Here is a 24,218-nt window from a genome sequence, read left to right on the forward strand (position 1 = left end):
TGGGTAAACTCTTGGGACCCACATCTCTCCAAATCGTGCTCCATTTACCAATTGACTTTGTAACCTCCCAATCCATACTTAGTATTTGTCTGACTTGGTCTTGCATGGGTTTTGTACATATAATCACAGTCACTATTCGTGTGTGTAGCTACCCTGTTGTGTCAAAAAAAAAAACATTGTTTCTCTGTATTCATCAACTACCTGTGCCTCTCACAATCTCTCTGCTTCCTCCTCTGCAGTGGTTCTAAAGCCCTGGGAGGAAGAGATGTTATATAGCTGCATCATTTAGGACCGAACACTCTGTAGCGTCTCACTTTCTGTGCAATGACCAGCTGAGAGTCTCTGTATTAGCTGCCCACTGTTTTAGAAATGAGCTTCTCTGATGATGCTTGAGAGAGGCACTAATCCATAGGCATAAAGAGAAGTACTTAGTGGGTAGTTCAATGTCATATCCATTTAGTAGAATAAGAGTATTTGGTTCTCTCCTAGGGCCTATGACACAGCTAATTTTGGTTCCATTAATGCTGCTAGACACAGGTAATATTTTGTGGAGAAGCCCTTTAATATTATCGGAAACAACTGGTTACCTCCATGACATTTATGCCAATATCATACCAGTGAGCATGTTGCCAGGCCAGTTGTTATTAGATCTCATGAGGTTCACAGTTGGGGAATCCTGATGATTAGTTTTCTCTCACAGTAATATACATGGCGCTTTCCAGCACTGTGAAAGGCGGTCAGTAAACTGGAACTAGCAATGGTGCATGGTAGTTATGCCAGTGTGCTGGCTTTGGTATTGTCCTGTAGGCTCATGTTAGGGCTAGGGAGACTGGGTAAAAAAGTAATGATAAACTGGTTTCCCTTTATTATATTTTAATCAATATCATAGTTCATTGTGAAATTTTTAAAAATTTCTTTTAAAATGAAATATAATTACATTATTTTTCTTTTTTCCCTCCAATCTACCTCATGTACACCACATCCACCCCACTTTGCTTTCAGATTAATGGGTTCTGGCCTCTTTTACCTTAATTATTGTTATATATGTATTTGTATTCCTAAATATATAAACACAGTCTGCTCAGTTCATATACTGTTCCTTGCATGTAATGTGATTTCAGGGCTGACCATTTGGTTTTGGATAACAAGTTGGTATGCTCTTGATTGGGCAAGACTATTTCTTCTGCTCTCAGCATTCCTTAGTTGCTCATAGTTTTTTGTCTAGTGTTGGGGCCCAGTGAGATTTCCCTCTTCCATGTTATCCTGTCTGTTGGTGACCTCTTTATCCAGGTCTTATTTAAGCACCTATGTGGCATGGGTGTATCTTCCCAGGCATTTCTAAGAGACACAATCTCATAGCCGACTTCCAGGCTCTCTGGCTCTTACACTCTTTGCCCTATTTTGCAGCCTCGGGTGTGGGAAGTATGCTGTAGGTGAATCCCCTGGAGCTGGCCACCACAGGATCACTTGTTCTCTGCATTTGGACTGGAAATGTTTTCCATAGATTTGAGCATGGGTATTCTTGTGGGTGGGAAGGTGATCCTTTGAGGAGAGGACAGTGCAAACCCAGGTGTGGGGTTAGTTATTTCACAGTATGTGATGTGGTAGCTTCCAAAGTTACTCTGTTTAAAAGGTTTCTGTGGAATGCCCTACCCCTTCTTTAAATGAGATCATGGAATGGTTTCACGGACCCCAAGAGTGGAAGGAATCCTTACTATACTAAGTCACAAGGGAAGTGAGACATGTTTGGCTGTAAATAAAATTTGTAATCTAGCTTGTAAGATACTCAGAAAATCATAGGTTTGCAGCAGAAGTACAGTTGAGATTAGGTCTTAAGCAGGTTCATTGCTGTCTTCACATATATGTTTGAAATGTTTACATACAAAAAATTATAATTTCTGTGTAAACAATCCTCACTGCAAATGTTAAGTGTTCAGGAATCCTTACTCTAGTGTAGAGGCTTTGACTCCTCCCTTCCCCGTGTCCCATAATTTTTCTGCCTTTTTATCCTGCCTCAGTTTCCCTGAGACTTTGTTCCCTTGATTACAAGGATTGATAATAGTCAAAGACTTGCATTTTGAGACATCTGATCATGGACATAGACACAACCTTTTCAGAGCTTGGAGGGAGATGGGAGAAAGTCCAAGTCTGCAGATGGAGTCTTGATTTAAGAAGGTACACTGCCTTCTTATCTTGCAAGAAGAAAGCTTTTAGATCTTCTGCTGGCTCACACATCTAAGAGAGCCTGTCTTCAGGATGCTTTTGAGGCTGAGTACAATAATGCTTCAGAATTGTTCCCCATGTGGGCCACCAAAAAAGATGCCAAGAGTAGCAGAAGCAGGACCAGGAAACAGCTGCACATAGCTGCCTGCAGCAGTAACCTCCACCAGGTGAACCTAGGGTTCATGACTCCATATTGAAAATAATTTCAGGATTGGCCAGTGCAAACTACAGAGCAGACTGGTGTTTATTAAGAGAAAGTGTCAGTGTTGATTTCAGCACACACATGGAGAGACAGGGAGGTGCTTAGGAAGAGGAGAATCCACACCCAGGGCTGAGCATGGGATTCTTGGAATAGTCACTGCTCATTACTAGTTTTTTCACAGCTAAATGTGACTCTTCAACAATGGTTGTAGCAGTTTTCAATTTAGAGAATATAAAGTTAAGAAATTCACACAAGGCAGCCAGCCATTTGACAGAAATTAGTATTATATTAAACATGGTTTCAGGCTCTTAACCAGATCTTCTTCTTCTTCTTCTTCTTCTTCTTCTTCTTCTTCTTCTTCTTCTTCTTCTTCTTCTTCTTCTTCTTCTTCTTCTTCTTCCTCCTCCTCCTCCTCCTCCTCCTCCTCCTTCTTCTTCTTCTTCTTCTTCTCTTCCCGTCCCCTGCTTGTTTAGACTTAAGCACTGTGTGGAAGTGTCTGCAAAATGGTTGTTTCCATGTCCTAATATTATGAATTAAGTCTTTGTTAAAATAAGCTGAGATAACAGTTCGTGGGGGCAGAGGGAAGATTGTAAATTTCCAAAAGATTCATAATGTAAAGACTTGTCACAAAAACCCCAAGGTTGAAGAAGGGGGCGCAGCAGCAGTGGGGTTACACTAGACTTTCCCACACCAGGCTTTCAGAATACCGTGTCCAGAACAGGACGTGGAGTCCCTTGTCACCATGGTCCTTTACTTCAAAAATACACACTTGCCTTTGGTCCGGCTGTCAACTTTCTCTTAGTGCTACAGATATGCAAACAGCATAACATCCCGGGCATTCACATCCCAGCCTTGACATCTAACCTGTTTCAGATAGCATCGTTCTTCTAGCTATCTAAAAATCAAATAGATAGTACATATGTTTCCTACCCAACCTTGCAAACCTCGGGTCTCTGGCTGATGACGAGAGCATGGATTAGTTTCCAGAAAACAGGTAGCCTGTGAGATGACATCTGAATGTGAAGACTGGCCGTGTCAGACAAAGGCAGGCGAGCTCTGCTACGATGACAGGACCTAGTCTTTAAAATGATGCGCGAGTCACCTGTGGGACCTAATAACATAGACTCTGTAGCACAATTAACAAAAAACCAAAGACAGATACTGGGGTTTAACCTAAGATCAGAAAAGCAAAGCAGCCAGCCACTGGCTCTTACTTCTACCTCAGACTAAAATGGCGACCCTGCCTTCATAAATCCTCAGAATCAGACTGAGCTGAGAGCTGTCTCATCCCATCTTATATTTCTCTCTAGTGCTGGGATTAAAGGCGTGCACCACTACCACCCAGCCTCTGTAGCTAACAAATGTGGCTACTAGGATTAAAGGTATGTGCCACCACTGCCTGGTCTGTATGGCTGACCAGTGTAGGTGTTTTCCTCTCTGATCTTCAGGCAAGCTTTATTTATTAAAATACAAACTTAACATTACTACAAGACTCATACTCCTATATTCAGCCACACCAGAGTTCACAAACAGTAGGGACAAGGTATCATGGGTGTTGTCAACAGTAACAGACCCATGCCAGTTTTCTGAGTTTCTGTCTTCCTACAGCTAGACAGGATGTCACCACGGGAGGAAACTACATGAGAGAACCCAGGATATTTAATATGTTATGTTCTCTGCAACTTCCGAGACCTTGTAATGATCTCAAAATAAAACATGCCAGTGTTTCTCTGTCACCCGTGACGGGTTTCCCATCAAATCAGCTGGGACTTCCTCTCTGGCCTTCTTCTCTCTTGTTGCTCTGGGGAAATAATCTATGGCATGCCCAGCACGGGCCCAAAAGTGACACAGCTACTTCTAAGCCCTGGGGAGGAGGTTAGGAAGGGGTTATTCCACTGTGGTGAGCAGAAGAGGAGCAAAGAGGGAGCTGGTCTGCTTTCTCTTGTACTGGAAGCCTGACAGCATTTGCTGATTAGGATAAAGAACCCCTCCCTCGCCAAAGCAACCAGAGAGCTGCCTGGGGTGCGCTAAGTGTGAGTCTCGGGCCTGTGAATAGGAGATCCAGAGAGGACTTCTTCACCCTTTAGGAAATAAGTGTATTTTCTCCCAAGTGGATCCCAGCCTCCGCTACTCATTGCTCATCACACGTCTTGGTTCCTGCTTAACTGCCGTTTCTTTCTTACTTTTCAAAAAAGAATTATTTATTATTATTTATATGCTTAGATGCTTACCTGCATATGTACTTATGTACCATATGTGTGCCTGGTTCCCACAAATGCAGGAAAAGGACATCAGATCCCCTAGAACTGGAGTTACAGATAGCTGTGAGCCTCCATGTAGATCCTGGGAACCAAACCTGAGTTCTCTGTAAGAGCAGTCCATGTCCCTAACTGCAAGATATCTTTCCAGCCCCACTGCGGTTTCTTGTTTAGAAGATGAAAGGCAAATGATGCCATAAGAAAAATGTTCATCCCAGAGTCTAGGTGAGGTGTGCAGGTCGGGAAGTTTTGTCTTACGTTTGCAGTTTTGAGTACGTCGTGCAATTGCTGTGCTGCCCTGTGAATCTGCTATATGTAATTGTCTCCCCATTGCTTCCTCTTCCAGCACCTATGAGGGTTCATTCTAACAAGGCTTTCTTGCTGTGGTACTCGGAATTGAACCCAGGCCCTCAAACACAGTCAAGTGCCCTGCTAGGGAACTATATCGGGTATAATAGAGTGAACTATGTTCCTAGCTAATAGTATGGCTATCGAAGGAGAAGCAGAGAACATAAATGCTACAAGTTAAAGGACATGCCTTGTTTAGTAATTTTACTGAACCTTCATTCTCCTACTTTTACCCACTGGGCTCTGTTTTCGTGAAGCCCAGTGAATCTTAGCACGTTAACTATATTGCTATTATAAGAGGGATCATATAATAGTAGTCAAGAAGACAGGTTCAGTCTCCTGGTATAAATCCTCTCCTGTCATCAGCTCAGCCACTTGGTGGCAAGTCTACCTGTTCTGTACTTCAGTGTCTTCTAACAGACTCATTATTCTGGGATCATGTGAGTGTGTGTGTGTGTGTGTGTGTGTGTGTGTGTGTGTGTGTGTGTGTGCATGCATGTGTGTGTGTCCAAGTACCAAGAAAATGATAAAGACACGATATAGTTGATAAACATACAAAGCTATATACTCTTTCTTTCTAGTGCTATCATGAAGTTCTTGCCAGTTAAGAGCTCCAGTTGTCAGTGTTGAGGGAAAGAGTGGTGTACGACTGCGCAGGAAATGGCTGCTTTTAGAACTGTTTTAGGTTTTTGTTTGTTTGTTTGTTTTCAGGGGATTATAGATTAAGAAAACATGGGTTTTACTCTGGGCTCTGAATGATTTCTCTTTCTTGATATGGCTGTGAGGAATACCTCTGCACAAGGCAGTGAAGGCCATTTCTACTTAGAAGAGAAGGGACTTCCTTCCTATCTCCTGCCTCTGTGAAGAGGGAGGCTTTGGGGGCAGGGAAAGCCCTAGCTACTCAGCTTCTCTCCACATCTGATGGTTGGGAACTAATCTCAGGACCTTTAATCAGACTGTGTCCAGTCACCATGTCCTCTGTGCTCTTGCTGCATTTCATCAAAAGGCAAGAGGAAAGCCTGTCTAGTCTCTCAGAGGTGTGAACATTTAATCAACCTTATTAACTGTGCTTATGAAGAAAATGTCTATAGCATTATATATCATAGAACCCAATGCATAGGGCAGCCAGGTGTAATGTTGTCACACATAATCCCAGCACTCTGGAGGTAGAGGCTTCACTGGAAATTTGAGGCCAGTCTAGTCTTATGGAGTTCTAGGACATCTAGGGCTTTACAAACTGAGCCATCTCTCCATCTCCCAGCAAATATATTTTTTAAATACACAAGAATGAGAGGATAGTGATTATTTTTGTTTTTGCTTTTACTTTGTTGAGAAGGTGCAGGTCTTATGGTCCCAGACTTGTTTCAGTTCCCTTTAAAGAGTTCCCAACAAAGGTGATTTCCCAATCTCTCTTCCCCAAAATGGGATCTTGCTTTCCTCATCAATCAGAGCTTTCTCTCTGACAAGCTCCCTGGTGTGTGTGGTTGCCTAGGGCAACATCAGCCAAGGCTTTGTGTTTGTACTTGTGGAATGTGGGCTGTGAGATTCTGCACACTAATGGTCTTTCAGCATCACAGTGTCAAGTAACACCCTTCTGTGGTTTTGCTGGCTCTGGGGTCTAGGAGCTAGACCTCATCCTCACTGGGTGTCTGGGTTTTAACCTCATGTCTTGTTCACCACTATCCCTGGTGTTTGACCGATAATGTAGCCCATAGTTGGCACATCATGGGCACTTAATAAATATTTATTCTAAGAGTAAGTCATAAATATATTTAAAGATGCCCCACTCTATATTTGACTTGTCAAAAATCATACCCATTCCTACCCTTCTCTTTTTCTTGAACTGGAAGTCCTCTTGAAACCTGGGCCACCTCCCACAACTCACTTGTATTCTTACAGGGTGGACCTAGGTCTTTCTGGATCTTCTTTGAATGTTCACAGACCATTGAGTGGGGAGGCACCTATTTTCTTTGTCTATAGAAAATACTGGAAGCTGTGTCCACTGCTTTAGTTTATAGTCATGGAGACTTGAGAGCATGTCACCAGCTTCTGCTCCTCTCTGGTGAGGGCTTTCTGAGCTGTATCACTCTAGAGCAGATGACATCTAGATAGGAATGTGTGTGAGATGGATACTGCATTTGAGCCAGGAAGCCATGCCAGGGATAGACTTGCTTTTCCTATGATTACTTACTTCAACAGACACAAAGCAGAGTTTCTCCAGAACTATATTAATCCCCTCTAACAATGACTGTCTTAGGGTTTCATTGGTTTTGAAGAGACACCACGACCAAGGCAATTCCTATAAAAGAAAACACTTAATTAGAGCCCACTTACACTTCGAGGTTTAGTCCGTTATCAGTCATGGCAGGAAACAAGGCAGTGTGCAGATGAAGTAACTGAGAGTCCTACTTCTTGATGTGCAGGCAACAGGAACTGAACGCCACACTGGATGTAGCTTGTACGTAGGAGACCTCAGAGGCCACCCCCAAAGTGACACACTTCCTCCAACAAGACCACATCTGCTTCAACAAAGCTACACCTTCTAATAGTGTCACTCCATACAGGGGTCATTTTCTTTCAACCCACCCCAGTGGCATATCAAAATAATAATAACTATCTCCGTCAAGGCCCTACCATCTCAAGTCTATAAACACCAGGTACCAAAGCTGCCACATATGAGCCTTAGGAAGGCCGACCTAAATCATATCACACCCTAGCACCGTACAACCTAAGCCTACATCTGAATGAATAAGACTGACTGTCTATTTATTACTAAAGGCAAACCGTGCCACAGCAGTGATTTATCAGATGTTATGTCTGATAAAGAAATTATCACTAAGCTGTGAAGAGTTCCACAGTCTTTATGCCGCTAACTCTTCTCTCAAATATTTATCATGCCCTATTCATGGTTAAAACCCAGATATGGTGGAATAAGTCTAGCAAAAGACCCATGTTTTTAGTATTTTCTCTTTCTCAGAGAGGACTCGCCTGACAGCAAAGGGAAAAGTAGAACACTGAGCTGGATGACAAAGCTAATGACCAAGAGGATAAAGGCATTCTAAGGGAATCATGTTGACCACACTTCTAAAGTTCCCCAAAGAGCCATTTGAGTGTGTGTCTATGGTTTAACAAGCATTGACATTACTTTCCCTTTTTGTGTCAAATTATCTGATAATCCCTGTTTGGGGCCTCCCTAGTAGAGAATCACAGAGGAGGAAAAGCTATCCTAACATATGTATTCCAGGGTCATATGAAGGGCTCTATGTGGCTCTCAGCAAGGACCTGCTGGCTCCCTGCTCAGAAGGTCACAGGATAGAACTCAAGACACACAGAAACCATAGAGTAAACTTGACCCCTCAAAGACATGTAGGGTTGACTTTGCAGGAAACGGGTACCGTGTGTGAGGTCTAGCCACTGTTTCCTGTGATCTGCAGTCGGTTCACCTGGGTGGCCAGGCCTTTATAGCCTGGAAGCTGATACTTTATGGACCTTATTCTTTGGGACTTCTTTTTAAATAATTATAATTTATTTATTATTTTTAATTACTTGCATATTTAGTGTGTGTGTGTGTGTGTGTGTGAGAGAGGGGGGGGAGGGGAGGGGGAGAGAGAGAATGTATACATAGAGGAGGGTAGGAGACAACTTGTGGCAACCAGTTCTCTTCTGTTACCATGTGGCTCCAAAGGATAAAGCTCTAGTCATTCATCTTGGCAACCAGTCCCTTTGTTTCACTGAGCCTCCAGTCCATCCCATCCTTGGGGAATTTGTAAGCATGTCCACATGGATAGAGCAACTCACATTTTAGAATAAATGCTCCAAGAGAGGAACTGAGGACTCTGCTAACAAAAGCAAAGAACTTTAGAAGATGACCTCAGGCAGCAACACCATGCAAATTTGTCCTTTTATGGATGACAACAGCAATGCTAGTCCTGGAAGATCATTTAATTTGGGGGAGATTTGCTTCTTTCTCGAGTACAGCTGGGTTAAGAGACAGCTCTGTTTCAGCAAGTTCTGCTGTAGTCTTGGAATTTAAACTGGCTCTGGCCTTTGAGGGGGACCACTGTAGAGTTCAGTCACCAGGGCTGCTAAATGCCTCTTAAGGACAAGAACCTGTTTGATGGGAGATGCCACAGCCCAATATCATTCACCTCCACAATCAGCCAGCTCCTGACACAGTGACAACTCTCCAGTTTCTACAAGTCTATCTTCAAGACTAGAGTTTTGTCAGCAAAGCCACTTGAGATGAGCCAGCCACTGGCTTAAAAGACATTGTGAGAAGCCAAGTCTCTGCTAAGGTCATAAGCTGCCCACCTTTAAGACCCATTGCCAAGTAGGTATGCTAACAAAAGAACATATTTTCATTTCATTGGAAAAATGTGAGCATACCTGCCAATAAAAGATACAACTCAGGCCAGTGATATGATTTTATAGGTAAAGACACTTGCTACCAAGCCTTACAACTTCTGTTCTGGCAGAAGGAGAGAAATGGGTCTTGAAAGTTGTCCTCTGACCTACACATGTGCCCTGATATGAATACAAACACACACACACACACACACACACACACACACGCGCGCGCGCGCGCGCGGTGGAGAGGGAAGAATAAATAAACCAACAAATAAATTTAAAAGAAATGAATAAGTAGACTCAGCTCTGACAAAGGCCTTAATAAGCCATTTCCAGGCGTTCTCCAGCCCCCTAGAAAGAGACTGAGGCTCTCAAGCATTTCTTCACTAAATTACTCATGGCTTTCTTGTAAGTCTCTTTAGAAATCTGAAATTAGAACTAGAAGAAGAGACATCCCAGATGTGAAGGCAAGTAAGCAAGGGGCTTAGAGTGGGTGTGGACAGCCATCTGCTTTTCCAGCCCTCCATCTGTACACGTGGTCCCAATTCATCACAGGCATTCTCCCTCCAGCCCTCAGTTTGGTAAGAGAGCCGATAGCTTGTTTACCCGTTTCTTCATTCACAATCCATTCCGTGAGTGTCTGATACAGTGCTAAGCACCATCAATGTTTCCATAGCATCATGGAAGTGTCATCCTCACTGAATCCACCATGCAGTGAAGAGCTCAGTGACTGGACTGTAGGCTGAGGCATGCTGGGATTGGCCTCAGTGGAAGATGACAAGAGAATTCACTGGAAGAGCACCTGCCTCAAGCTCCACGCATTGAAAGTCCACCCCAAGAGCTATGACCTTTTAATTGTGAACCTAAGGGTCAATCAGTGACCTACTGTAGAGGAAGACCCAAGGCTGACATGGGGAGATGATGGGACTGCACATGGAAGGATCAAAAGCTCAAGGCATGAAGGGATGGAGTTTGAAGGTGATGTGGATGAATCGGAAGAGAGAAGCACAGAGAGGAGAAGCTCAGAGTATCAGCACAGCATTGGTACAGCAGTCCTTAGAACTATGGCCATGCACGTGCCTCCACTCTGCAGCCTTCAGTGACCTCAGATATGACAGAAAAAAACTTGGTTTTTCCACAGTAGAGAAAACGGTCACAAAGACTGGCCCAAAGGCCTGCAAGGGACTAATGTTAGAAGGGCAAGGACTGTCACCTTGGTTTCTGTCTTTGAAATGACTCCATGTTCCTTCAGGCAGGTGAGGAGGAGGGCAGCAGGGAGTTGGTGGAAACTTTCCTGAGCACTGGAGCCCTGTTATCAGACGGAGACATTTGTACAGTTCACTTTCTCGATAGTCGGTGTCTGAAATGTTTTGTTAAACTTCAGAAAGGGTAAATACATAGGTGCGATTACAGGGCACACTGAAAGAGCTTCCATTGTTTAATGAATGGAAAATAAATACTGACTGGAACTTGTTAAAAGGTGTCATGTATTAAATAAAAAATAATGTTTGACCAAATTCCTGGCCTTGTCCTGTACACAGTAGGTACTCAGCCATTTTGGCTTGACTTGAGTAAGATATGTAACCCGTCTAGTGTTCTTGATGCTATTGGCCATCAAATGGAAACTGTGCTTATTTGATTGAGAATAACCATGTACACAGACATGTGCCATTAGGCTGAGTCCCAGTGCTGGTTTTAACTCCCAGGATTTTCCCTCCCAAGTAAATGACTTCCTTCTGGGTTTAAAGAGCACCCATGACTGTAGTCCAGCAAATGTCACTAAATTCATAGCATCTCATCAAAGCAACAATCAAGGTCACAGGCTCGTCTTTTCCTTCTACCTGTGAAGGTCTTGGTGCTTCTTGGGGTGATTGTTACACCCCTGGAAGAGATAGCTATGGGTGAGCAGAATGAAAACTTGTGGGATCTGGATGGCAAATGCTATATTTAATCATTGATTTTCACTTTTAAAGAAAGTTGCTTTGGTTTGATAAACATAAAGGAGACGACCTCTGCCTAGCTAAAAAGTATGGTCTTTGAAGCTATACCCAAGAGTCGTTTAAAGTACATTGGTAAATAAGGCAGTAGTACAAGAGCAAGAAGTGGAGTGAGAATTTATAGTCTGGTTTCATAAAGACAGATGTCAACTTTTTTCGCTCAGCTGGCCTGACACCTGGACCAGATGTCACAGCATCATCAGCCAGCCTGGACACCATTTCATTTCCACTCACCCCAGATAAAAGATGTAATCAGTGAAAGATATTTTCAGGCTGGGAGAGATTTAGGTAAAAATTCTAAAGGCAAGAAAATTTAAAAGTGACCATGTGAGAGTGCCTCCCCCCGAATCCTGAAATTGGAGAAAGTGGCTTCTAACATGTGAAACACGTGTGTAAGCAGTATTCCATGCCTCCTTCCTGCATTGTGGAGACACCATCACCTATCCCTAGACTGTGTGTCTTCACCAGGGCATAGCTGATGGCGACTCTAGAGGTCATCCAGAGAGGGTATTGACCTGGTGAACAAAACTCAGTGGGCAGTATCAGGGATGCGTATCATTTAGATGTTACGTGGCATGTCCTAAAGCTGGCCATTCACAGCCACACTTCCACCATTTCCAGGTTTAGCTGTTACCTGGGATTGAAGCTGGGCATATAATGCTCCATGAATGTGGGCCAAACACCTACTACCTACCATAATCCCAACCAAGCTCACTCCCGGAGTCTGGAGGCCTCTCAGACACAGAGGTCTCTTATATTCTCTTTATCCAGTGTTAGCGCATGCTGCATGCCCTCCTAACAGACTCTGCTTCACCTGACTTCAAGTCTTTTCTCTCTTTTAGCTTAAAGGTAACTTTTCTTCTTAATGCTGGTCAAGGTGACCTTCCAAGATCATTAGTGCTAGAACAAGAACATTCAACAGTTTGTTTAACCTTTCTCAGGCCACTTGGTAGAAGCATTATCGAAATTCTAAATGAACACTGTTTTCTCTGTTATTGTCCACATAAGAATGGTGTTTCTGATGAAAATAATTTTGGAGTCTGATGTAATATTTCCATTTGACTCTCTCCATCTGTGTGTGTGTGTGTGTGTACATGTGTGTCTGTGTGCCTGTGTGCACACGCAGGTGGAGGCCAGATCCTGATGCCCGAGCTCTTCCTCTATCACTCTTTGTTCTATTTACTGAGGCAGAGTCTTCTTCACTAACTTTAGAGTTTACTGACTAGCGGCAAAACACTGTCTTGTCCTCACAACCCCTGCCACTGGGATTACAGATGTAAGCCGCCATGCCTGGCTTTTCACAAGGGTGCTGGAGATATGAACTTGAGTTCTCGGGCTTGCATGGCAGGCCGTGACCTCACTGAGCCAGCTCTGCAGCCGTGGGTTCGATTCTTAAAGATGATTGGGTAAATAAAGTAAAGAAGGGGGAATCGTGTAGAGGTAACAGATGTTAGACTCCACCCCCAAAGCTGTACAAATAAAGTTGAACAACACACATGGAAGATACACTCAAGCCTGGTGCCCGGTTTAATTGACACATGACTGCCTGTGTGTCCTAACATCTAAGGAAAACTGTGCAGCAAGTTTAAGTGTGAATTTTTTCTTCCAGCTTTAAAATTTTGGTTGTGAGACCGAAGTCTTAGGTTCTCATTGCTAAGCCAACCAAGTCACTTTTGTGCAGAATGTCACACTAAAAAGCACATCACTTTTATGAATGGTTCACACGGGAATAGAAAAGAAATCGTATCGATGTGTGATGTGCTCTCCTTTGAAAATGGGATTAATTTTAGGTTGAGCTACAGATCATTATCAACTACAGATCACTACAATTGTTGTGGGACAAGATATTGTAAGCAAATTACTAAGAAACAGGCAATTTGGGAGCCCCAAAAGGAAATTCATTATAGAAAAAAATGTTCTGACTTGCCTATTAAAACCTTCCTTTTCAAAAATCTAAAAGGGAGAGTAATTGTCAGTAGAGAACACTCGCGGTCAGGTATCCCAGCACTCAGGTAGCTAAAGCAGGAAGATTTTGAGTTCTAGGCCAGCTTGGGCTTCATAGACCTTATCTCAAGAATAAATAAATATGGAATACAAACCCATTTATATTTCAAAACTCTTAAAAGAAACCATCTTTTAAAACAATACCACTTTTGATTTTCTCAGCATCTTTAAAAATGGGCTTAGAGGCTAAAGAAGTATTAATATGTATGAGTGTTTTCCTGTGTGTATGTCTGTGTACCATATATACTCCTGGTACCCAAGGAGGTTAGAAGAGGGCATTGGATCCCTTAGGGATGGAGTTTATAGATGTTGTGAGCCACCACATGAATGCTAGTGATTGAACCAGGCTCCTCTGGAAGAGCAACAAGTACTCTTAACCACTGAGCCATCTCTCCTTCCCACTGTTAACTATTTTTTGCAAATGAGAAAATTGTGGGTTTAAGGTCATCCAGCTAACTGCGAGATATGCCTCTCCAGTCTAGACCTTTGGATTTGGCTGTTCACTGCTTTGCTCACATTTCTGCTTTTACTTTCTAAGAAGCAGAAAACAGACTTAATAAACTATGCGGGACCCGAGAACAACAGCAGTCGTAGAGAAAGAAATCTTCAAAATCAGGCTCCTCCTGTTTATGCCAGAGTTCATAAAGCATGCTTTTTCTGTTTCCTGTCAGCGGCGAGACATAAAACTGGAAAATGTCTTGAAGAACTAAGGTAGAATTTTGATGCTGGGAGCCTTCTAAATACCCTATTGTCTCCAGGGAGCAGGACAATCGAGCCTTTGTTCCCCGGGGGCATTTTCTATCCATGTTGGGTCCCAGACAGGACCTCCATCCTCAGAAGAGCTGTTGTCTTTCTCCTGCCACAACATCAGTGTGACTTATCTCACACTTCAGAAGGCAGCCTACTCAGTCCCCATTCATAGATTCCTCTGGAAATTAATGTCTACTCACCACCACCCCCTCAAGAAAGAAATCCTGGCTTTGTCCGAAGAGTTATTGGAAATAGAACTTGTGAAAAAACCCTTAGTGTGCGATGTGGGCCCCGACAATAATGTTTTGTAAGAGTTCCGTCTGATGTGTGCTGCCGGGAATGAATCACTTCACTTAACAGAATTGCTCTTTGTTATGTAAACTTTGTAAAGTCCGCCTGGTGTGACCTCTTGCATTTGGGGGAATTCCCAGCTCAAAACTGTCGTCTTTCTGTGGACAGCAGTATTTGTGGTAACTTTTGGTGCCAAATTCCCTAAGGACCTCAAAGTTCTACCAGCCTTGGGTCAGATGCCAAGATATGTGTAGAATTAGGACTGTAAAATAGGTACCCGTGCAAGGCTTGTTCCTCAAAAAGCATTAAGTAGCAAGGGCATGTGTTCTCCAGATCTTCTAATATTAGCATGCCACCATCTTAAACAGCTAGCCTCTATCAAAACGACCATGTGTCTAATATACAGCGTTCTTAGATTAATCCACTCCTCCACACTGTAGATTTCTGTCTCTTGCATGTACACATATCCAATCCCTTAGAGAAGGCACAGTTTGGATGGGGACTGTGTTCTTAAAAGGGTATTTAAGGTGGATTTTCTCCATTGTTACCACCAAAAGAAGTTCCTTCTCCACGTGGTTTCTGAGCATCTGAGCCAATATACTTGGACTTGGAAAGGATCCTCCTTACCACAACCACACAGACCACCTGACTGTCAAACTGCAGGTTCTTCTTGCCCATGAGAATCTAAGATGACTTAACTTTCAAAAGATCTTCCTTGTCTCCTAAGCTGTTTATCTCCAGGGCTTGACCATGGAGTGGTCAGATCCAGAGTCTCCCATGAATGTGCTCCTCATCAGTTCCAAAGATCCTTCAAGAATGACAAAGGGCTTAGCAATCAATCAATGCACTGTATGGGGGATGAACACAGATGTCACAGTATATATATATATAAAAAAAGACAGAAAACTAGGGAGAGGAAGATTAAGTAACATCCCACCTCTGCATTTGGCACACACAGAGAGTGGGGCATAGAGAAATATAGATAGATAGGTAGATAGATTGATAGATAGATGATAGATAGATAGATGATAGATAGATAGATAGATAGATAGATAGATAGATAGATAGATAGATAGATAGATAGATCGCATTATTGCATATACTATATGACCTTACCTCTGCACGCACGCACGCACACACACACACAGAGAAACAAAATGTGATGTTGGCCCAGCTATAAAAGACTCAGGACTTCTTTCCTCTTCTTGTGAGGGACATGTGGTTGAAATTTATCGGACTAATGCAGACCACAGCAGAACACAGCCCACAGAGCACTGTGGGCATCCAGAGCCGGCAGCTATTGTAATCACCATCATCACTATCGCAGATGTTATCCCTTCTACCATTGACAGAATGATCGTCGCCACACATTTTCTAGCAAACGCTAGAGAATCGTGCCAGGAATTAGACTATTATCCTTATTCTTTAATTTGGATTCAAAGTTAGCACACAAAGTGACAGGCTTCATTGTGGGAGTTTTCACACACATGTGTCATTACACTATCTCCTTATTCATCCTCCAGTCTCTTGCTGGCATTATTCTTTTAAGTCCTATATTTCCTTTTACTTTTATTTAAATTTTTGATCCTTCCATTTGTTCATGCGTGTGTGGCATGTGCACATTATGTGCACAGTGGCCAGAGGAGAATGTCTCTATCACGCTCCACCTTCCTCCATTAAGGCATGGTCCCTCACTGAACCTGGAGCCTAAACTGATGGGCAGCAAGCCCCAGTTTTCCTCCGGGCCCTCTACCCCACAGTGCTGGTGTTGAGAGCATAAGAGCTGCATGTTCAGCTTTTTATATTTGCCCTAGGGATTTGAACTCAGGTCCTCATTTTAACACAGCTGAGCCATCTCCCCAGTCCTGCCTGAGGTTTTAAAGGGGTCAACCTATAAACACACAGTGGACTAGTCATTGTCATCCACAGGAACACTGGTCGGAGCTGCAGGAAACTGACTGAAACAAAGCACTTAGCTGCTGATACTCCTTTGTCTGAGTGATAGGAAAAGCCTGTGCTGTTTCCACACGGCTTTATCAGCCATCTGAGGGGAGCAAGATTAAAGCACTGGCCCGCTCATTTAGCACAACTGATAATTCTCTGAGGACAAAACCCAGTGAAAGTGGGGTGTGTGGCCAGCACGTGACAGCCTGTAACCCTACCTAGGACTTCAGTGTCCCCCGGGGTTATCAACTGCTGATAGGAAATACAACATACCTTTCACTAGCCATGAAGGTTTACTGTGACTCTCTTAAATAAAGGACACGCAGCAGGCATGACCCCTGAAAGCTTGTCTGCCAGAGTATCTAGCAGCTCATCAGAGTTCCCCGATCAACGGGTAATCTAAACAGGTGAATTACTGCAGACAGGAATGACAAGGGTTCCCTTGCCAGTTAAGGAGAGAGGAGAGTTGCCTGCCTCAGATACCGGGTCTGCTTCCTATTAATGAACAAGGAAGCTTTTGTGTTGTTTCTCGAAGTGTCGGGCATGTGGTGTTGGGCTCTGTTGGGGCCTGCAGTAGCTGCCCCCCAGACCAGGCTTACTATAACTCCTCAACATTTTCCAGAACTTTCCAGCACTAGACTACAGAGCTAAGAACCTTCCAACACTGGACTACAGAGCTTTCTAACTGCAGCGACCACAGCTACGTGCAAACAGACCGATTTGAAACCCACAGTCGAGGAAAATGTCAAAATTGAATTTATTTTTGAACATTTTCTCATCAGACTTATTATTAGTATAATTCAGGGAAATAGGAAGTACACAGTAGGTCTCCTGCCCATGACGTCATCTCACTATCACTTTTGGAGTTCGAATTCTCCTTTGACATACCTGCAAGAAAGAGTTGAGTTCAGATGGCACAGCTTGGTGAATTTCCCCCACACTGCACATCCCTCTGTTCAGGTACCAGCTGGATAGAGAACTTCCAGGCTTCTCCAGAAGCCTCCTTGGCCCCTTCCCAGCTCAGGCTCCTCTGAGGGCTGTCTGCTCTGTATTCCACCGAGTGTGGATTAGTTCTCCTTTGCCACTTTTAAATCCAGTCAGCAAGCACAATGTAGGTATACGTGATCGTTTTAGAGCCCAATGGTTATTAATCGAATAAGTACACAGCCACCTTCAAGTAAATACTAACTTTCAGTATATTCTGAATTATTTTATCAGCACTTATTTTGTTTTTCCAGTGATGAGGGGTGCACTCGGGACCTAGTGTGTGCCAGACACACTATACCACTGAAGGACATGCTCAGTCTCAGCCTGTGTTTTTACATGCAGTGCCCTTCCCCTTCCTTTATGACTTAAAGTACAAAAATATTAACTGGAAAGTCAAACTCTCTCAACTTCCTTTTCCCTCAGTGTAATTTCCATGAGTAGGTTTGGGTTTATTTCTTGTTCCTTTCAGGAAATTGTCCATGCCATTTTCTAGAATTTTTATTTCTCCATCTGTCTCCTCCCCTTTCCTCCTCTCCGTTACTATAACCATCCCACATGGTATTTCTGTGCAGTCATCTCACTGTTTATGCTCTTTGTATTGGTTTCCCACAAGCCACTCTGTCTAAGGTATTTCCAGCAGAGGCAGAGAGAGACCATGAGGGTGGACATGTTATACTTTGTGATCAAGTAATGATTTGATTAATAGAAGGCCAGAAGGGAAGACAGCTTTCTGTTTATGATATGTTAAGTAAATTCTCCCGTGTCCTTGCTGCTTCTCTGGGATTCCAGGTCTTCTACAACAGGGCTGGGTGAGAAATGCCCTAGTCCATGAGAAAATCGCCTGTGCTCACACCGCAGGCCCCCTCAGGGCTGTCCATACAACCAAACAACAAACAAACAAACAAAACAAACAAACAAAGCCCTTTTTCCTGGACTGTGGTATTTGTTGCTTGCCTGTTGCTGCATTATCACTTAACATTTTCTGTGCTAGCCCATTGGAAAAAAAAAAAAAAGGAAAACTTTTCTTCCCAAAACAAAATACCTAGACATCACCTAAACATTCTTCAGCAAGCTGGCTTAATCTTGTTTTCCTTTAGCAAAGGAAATTGCCATCTAGAGAGGAATTTTCTAGTATTGCAGACTGCAACTTTTTTTTTTTTCTTAAACAGAGATTTTCCCATTAGGTGGCACTAGCGTGCTTAGCTGGAATTCATGTGCTCCCCAGTGGAAGACTTGGTGCAGGTCAAACCGCTACAATTACCACTTAGCAACAAGTTGTTTATACACTCAGAGGTCCCCTTGACTTCTCAACACCTCAAAGTGGCTTTGCAAGATGCCCATGCTAGTGTTTCAGAGGCTGAACTTGTGACTCGTAGAGAGGCTTGAAGATTTGAGTTCAGATCCCCACGAACAAGGAAGAAAAAGTCCGGTGTTTTCCCACACATCGGCTAGAAACCAAATATGAGTGAGTACATCCCATGTTCCTCTTTTTGGGTCTGGCTTACCTCACTCAGGATAGTGTTTTCTATTTCCGTCCATTTGCTTGCAAAATTCAAGGAGTCATTGTTTTTTACTGCTGAGTAGTACTCTAATATGTATCTATTCCATACTTTCTTCATCCATTCTTCCATTGAAGGGCATCTAGGTTGTTTCTAGGTTCTGGCTATTACAAACAATGCTGCTATGAACATAGTTGAGCATATACTTTTGTTGTATGTTAGGGCATCTCTTGGGTATATTCCCAATAGTGGTATTGCTGGGTTGAGAGGTAGGTTGAACCCGACTTTCCTGAGAAACCGCCACACTGCTTTCCAAAGTTGTTGCACAAGTTTGCATTCCCACCAGCAATGGTGTGCCCCTTTCTCTACAACCTCTCCAGCAGAGGCTATCATTGGTGTTTTTGATTTTAGCCATTCTGACAGGTGTAAGATGGTATCTTAATGTTGTCTTGATTTGCATTTATTCTAGTGCAAGGGCAGCAGAAACGGGTGGCTCCTGGGAGCACACTGGTCTGCCAAGCCAGAGAGCACTGGGTTCAGCAGGAACCCTTGTCTCAAGAGATAAACTGGACAGCAATTTAGGAAGACACCTGACATCAGCCTCTGCCCCCCCACACCTCACACACACACACAATCCATCTGTAAAATGAATTTAAAAATACAACTTAAATGCTTCATATCACTTAACGCTAAATAAACAAAATATATTTAACCTTGGGTTTTAGATACAATCTTATTTTTTAAAACTTTTTCTTTGACATCTGTCATATAATTTAATAACTACCTTTTAGCCTCCTCATGTTTAAAGAAAAGTCAGTGTCACATTCAAAATAGCTTTACAAAATTTTTATTCACTATAAAATTGGCACTAGATAATGATAGAAACTTGGAAAACTATAAAAGGCAGACATTAGAGTGGATAAATCCCCACAGTAGAAGAGATATGCACAATTCCCAGAAGCTTGCCGCTGGCGGATTGTGAATAGCATTTTATTACAAGTTTAGAGAGTGGCAAATAAATGAAACAGGGCTACCTTAAATTGATGGAGTCAAGGGGTACACTCAGCACTTTATAAATCCACTTAAATTGCGGAGAATTTTACATGGGGCAAAAGACTGTGCTGCATAGCTTCCACAGTACTTTCCCAAGCTCAAACCCATCACCCATCAGCTATCTGCTGAGCATGTATCATCCAGAAGATGGGCCAGGTACTGGAATGTGTGCCGCCAAGCACAAGCAGCAGGAACAAGGCATTGTGCAGTGAATCCAATGATCTGGTCTTTGCTCACAAGCACAGCCAGAGATCATTGTGAGGTTTCCATGAGAGAGAGCAGATGCGAATAGGACTGGGAGCTTTAATTACTAAGAGAAAACCAAACAGGCAAGTGGAGAAAGAGGAAGGGGAAAGGTGCTATGCAAGGACTCTATGACAGGAAAGACCCCATATCATTTAGGAAAAGAGCGTGATTATAGCAGTGGTAATGGGTCCAGCCATGGCAACAATGAGACCAGAGACTGACAGAACATTGTAGACTAGATTTATCACACAGTTGGTTGTTTTTGTTTTTAATTCAAAATAAGGTGGGTGCCTGGTACAGCGGTGCACAGCTATAATTCTAGCACTTGGGAGGTAGAAAGAGAGGCACCAGGAGTTCAAGGTCATCTTTGGCTACATAGCAAGTTTGAGACCAATCTGGGCTATATCAGACCCTGTTTTTTAAAAGTGGGGTGGATGGGATTCCACTAAGGAGTTTTAGGCTAGGAAGGCCCGATGTTAGTATAAGGCTTCTGCGTTGATGTTGAATTGGATGATCTGAATACACAGATAGAGAGGAGATTCTACCGAAGTAAGCCAGACATGAAATGGTATTTTAAAGGAGCATCAGTAGAAACTGGTACAATGAGAAGACGGTAGAAACAATGGCTCCATGGTCAAGGGTATTGAATCAGGTTGTAGCTGTGTGTATTAAATTTTAGGAAGTAAGTTCTACTTGATCAACAGACATCTGTCCCTTAGATGTCAGGTCAGTCTAGATTTCAGGCACAGAGAATCTGACAGGAAACACAACAGACAACTTTCTGGAGCATTTGTGAAACAAACTATAGTGTGGAAAAAGCAGAGAGCAGGCATCAACAAAAGTCTGCCACCGACAAATGTGGCGTATTGCCTGTTACTATAAATAAAGTTTTATTGGCAAAAATCCATATCCACTCATTCACCTACTGTCTGTGAGTGCTTTTCCATGCAAGTGTCAAGTTCACTGGATGCAGCAGATACAGTGTGGTCCACAAAGATGAAAGCTGGCATTGATTGGCCCTTTACACAAAGTTTACAAATCTTTTTACCTGGGCGATCTATATGTTAATCTTGAGTTTTCCTTTGATCTTCTGTGTTATCTTGGGAAAATGCATTAATTTCTCTGACTCACTTTTCCCAGTGTAAGGCAGAAATACTGTTGACTGTGCCACCCACATGAACAAACAGAGAAAATCCCAGTGAGGGCTCTGGAGTGAGCAGCATGCCTGATGGGTGTGTGGTCAACACCAGAGAGTGCTCTGTTTGTTCTAACCTTCCCCTACCTGGTGTCTCAGGCCTCTAGTCTACCTTTTTAGCCTGATGTCCAACTTTCTAAAAGTATTTTTCCTTTACAGCACACTAAGAACTGACTTCAGTCTGGGCCCTCATTTGTGCCTGCCTCTTACTTCTCCGTCTTTGAGTTTGTTGAAGTCTTCCCTGTTCATCTTTACATACCCTCCATGCCAGGTCAGTGCCTCCCCAGTCATCCTGCACTTGTGCTTCCACGTCCTTCATGAAATAGGGAAGATGTCCATTGCGTTGTGTTAGTATCATCTGGCACTCGTCATGATGCTTTGTCCTCGCAGGGGGCTTAATAAGTAACCCTTAACTGGAATTGTGTGAATTTCAGATTTCAGTCCTGAGACTGTCTTCTCTGTTGGAAGTAATTGATATAGAAGCAGGAATCTCTCCCAGCAACTTGAAGATCAACAGAACAATGACTTGGGAGGCATCTCTATGTAAAAGCAAAGTTTGGACCCTGCTTACCACGAAGGTTGAGTCCAGACTAGAACTGACTTTTGTGTCTTCAATTATTTGGATCTAGATGAACTACAGTTTTTAATTAAGTTACCAGAATCCTAACACAGATGACTTCATATAAAAATATGGGTTTGTGTCTTCTTTTAGAACAATGGTTCTCAACCTTCCTAATACAGTTTCTTCACGTTGTGGTGATCCTCAGCCATACAATTGCTTATTGCTACTTCATACTGCAATCCTGTGGCTGTTATGACTCATAATGTAAATATCTGATATGCAGGATAGCTGATACGTAACCCCTCAAAGGGGTCGCGACCCACACGTTGAGAACCGCTGTTTTAGATTTCTATGTGGCGGCAATCTATAACGGCTCAATCAAGAGTACTATTTATGTGGTGTATATAGACTTCACCATGTCACGGTCCCCACCACTCTACATTACAGGCCTAAAGTTGTAGCTCCAGTAGTGGCCAGCTGCCATTGTGATTGCTCAGTTTACATGTGTCTACTTTCATGTAAAGAGCCAAGAGAAAAATCAAGTGTATAAAGAAGCTTGTGGTTTCTGGGGTTAGATTGTTGGGTTTCAAATCCCGGGGGCCCCTCCTACATAGATTTGCCATATAAAACATAGGAAACCCAGTTAAATTAAAATTTAAGAGAAGCAATTTATAATTTCTTTGCTACAAATACATCCTGCATGCTCTAATTTGCTAAATCTGGTAACAATGCTTATACTTGCTCTGTGGCTTCAGGCAATTTTCCTAACTTTTCTGTGCCTGTTTGCCCACTTATAAACGGGAGTGGATATTGGGATATTGTGAGGATAGAATGAGCCCTAGCCACTGCCTGTGTTGAATTTTTTAAAGAAACTTGGGATGAAGCATACTTTGGGGGACAATATGGAATATTCTTCATACTTGATGTGTCAAGAGACTTGTCTTGAACTAAACAACTCAAGACGCTGAATTTGAATCATTTACATTAGAGGTCACTCTAGACCAGTGTTTCTCAATCTTCCTAATACTGTGACTCTTTAATACAGTTCCTCCTGTTGTGATGACCCCCGGCCATATATTATTTTATTGCTACTTCATAACTGTAATTTTTCTACTTTTATGAATCATAAGGTAAATATCTGATAACGTAGAGTATCTGATATGCAACCCACAGGTTGAGAACCACTACTCTAGCCAACCCTCAAAAATAATGCACCAATAAAGATTTCCACTGTATGCGAAGGGTCAAGAATCATCCCCCATACATGGGAACTGTGGCTTTTGAGGTCACCTAGAAGGCGTAGGGCACTCTAGCTGCAGCTTAACTGTTGTTATAGAAATGATCCTTGCAGCTTCCACTAACAGTCCATTGACCAGAACTGGTCATGTGGACCCAACCTAGCAGGAAGGGAGATTAGGAAATAGATGGGAGCAATCTCAGCACACATTATGAGCTCAAAGTCAAAACACCACCGTTCACTTGAGTGCTTTTCTTAGCCAGAAAGATGTAGCCAAAAAATTTTTGCTCAGTGGGAGATGCTTTCTCATTAGTACTAGGAACATGGAAAGACCCCTGTCTATAGGGAGCAAAGTTGTTCTGCTCTGGATAATAGAACAGCTATAAAAGATAGAACAAAAAATTCAGGAGAAACTATAAAGTGAGTATTTTGGCAAACTTCTATAAATGAACAAAGACCAAAATTAAAATTATGAATAAATGACAATGTCTTTGAAGGTCTGTAGACACAGGTACAGATGTAACAATAATTTCATCAGAATCTTGGCATCCAAATTGGCCTCTTCAGGATGTAAATGTTCAGTTTTTAGGAACTGAAACTTTACCTCTGTTCAATTTTTGTTTGACTGACCTGTCCAGTGGTGAGAGGGGTCTCCCACTAATAGTGCATGGAGTTTAATGTATGATTTGAACTTTAGAAGTTTTTCCTTTACATATGAGGGTGCCCTTGTATTTGGAACATAGATGTTCAGTATTGAGATTTCCTCTTGATGGATTTTTCCTGTCACTAACATGAAATGACCTTCTTTGTCTTTTTTGATTGATTTTAGCTAGAAGTCTCTTTTGTTAAATATTAGGATAGCAACACCCTTTTGTTTCTTAGGTCCATTTGACTGGAATATTTTTTCAACCCTTTACTCTGAGATGATGTCTGTCTTTGAGGTTGAGATGTGTTTTTTGTATGCAAAAGAAGGATGGATTCTGTTTTTATATCCAATCTGTTAGCCTGTGCCTTTTTATAGGTGAGTTGAGTCCAGTTACATTAAGGATATTACTGACCAGTGATTGCTATCTTC

The sequence above is a fragment of the Chionomys nivalis genome, chromosome 1 (assembly GCF_950005125.1).
Source record: "Chionomys nivalis chromosome 1, mChiNiv1.1, whole genome shotgun sequence".
In the NCBI taxonomy this organism is placed as follows: Eukaryota; Metazoa; Chordata; class Mammalia; order Rodentia; family Cricetidae; genus Chionomys; species Chionomys nivalis.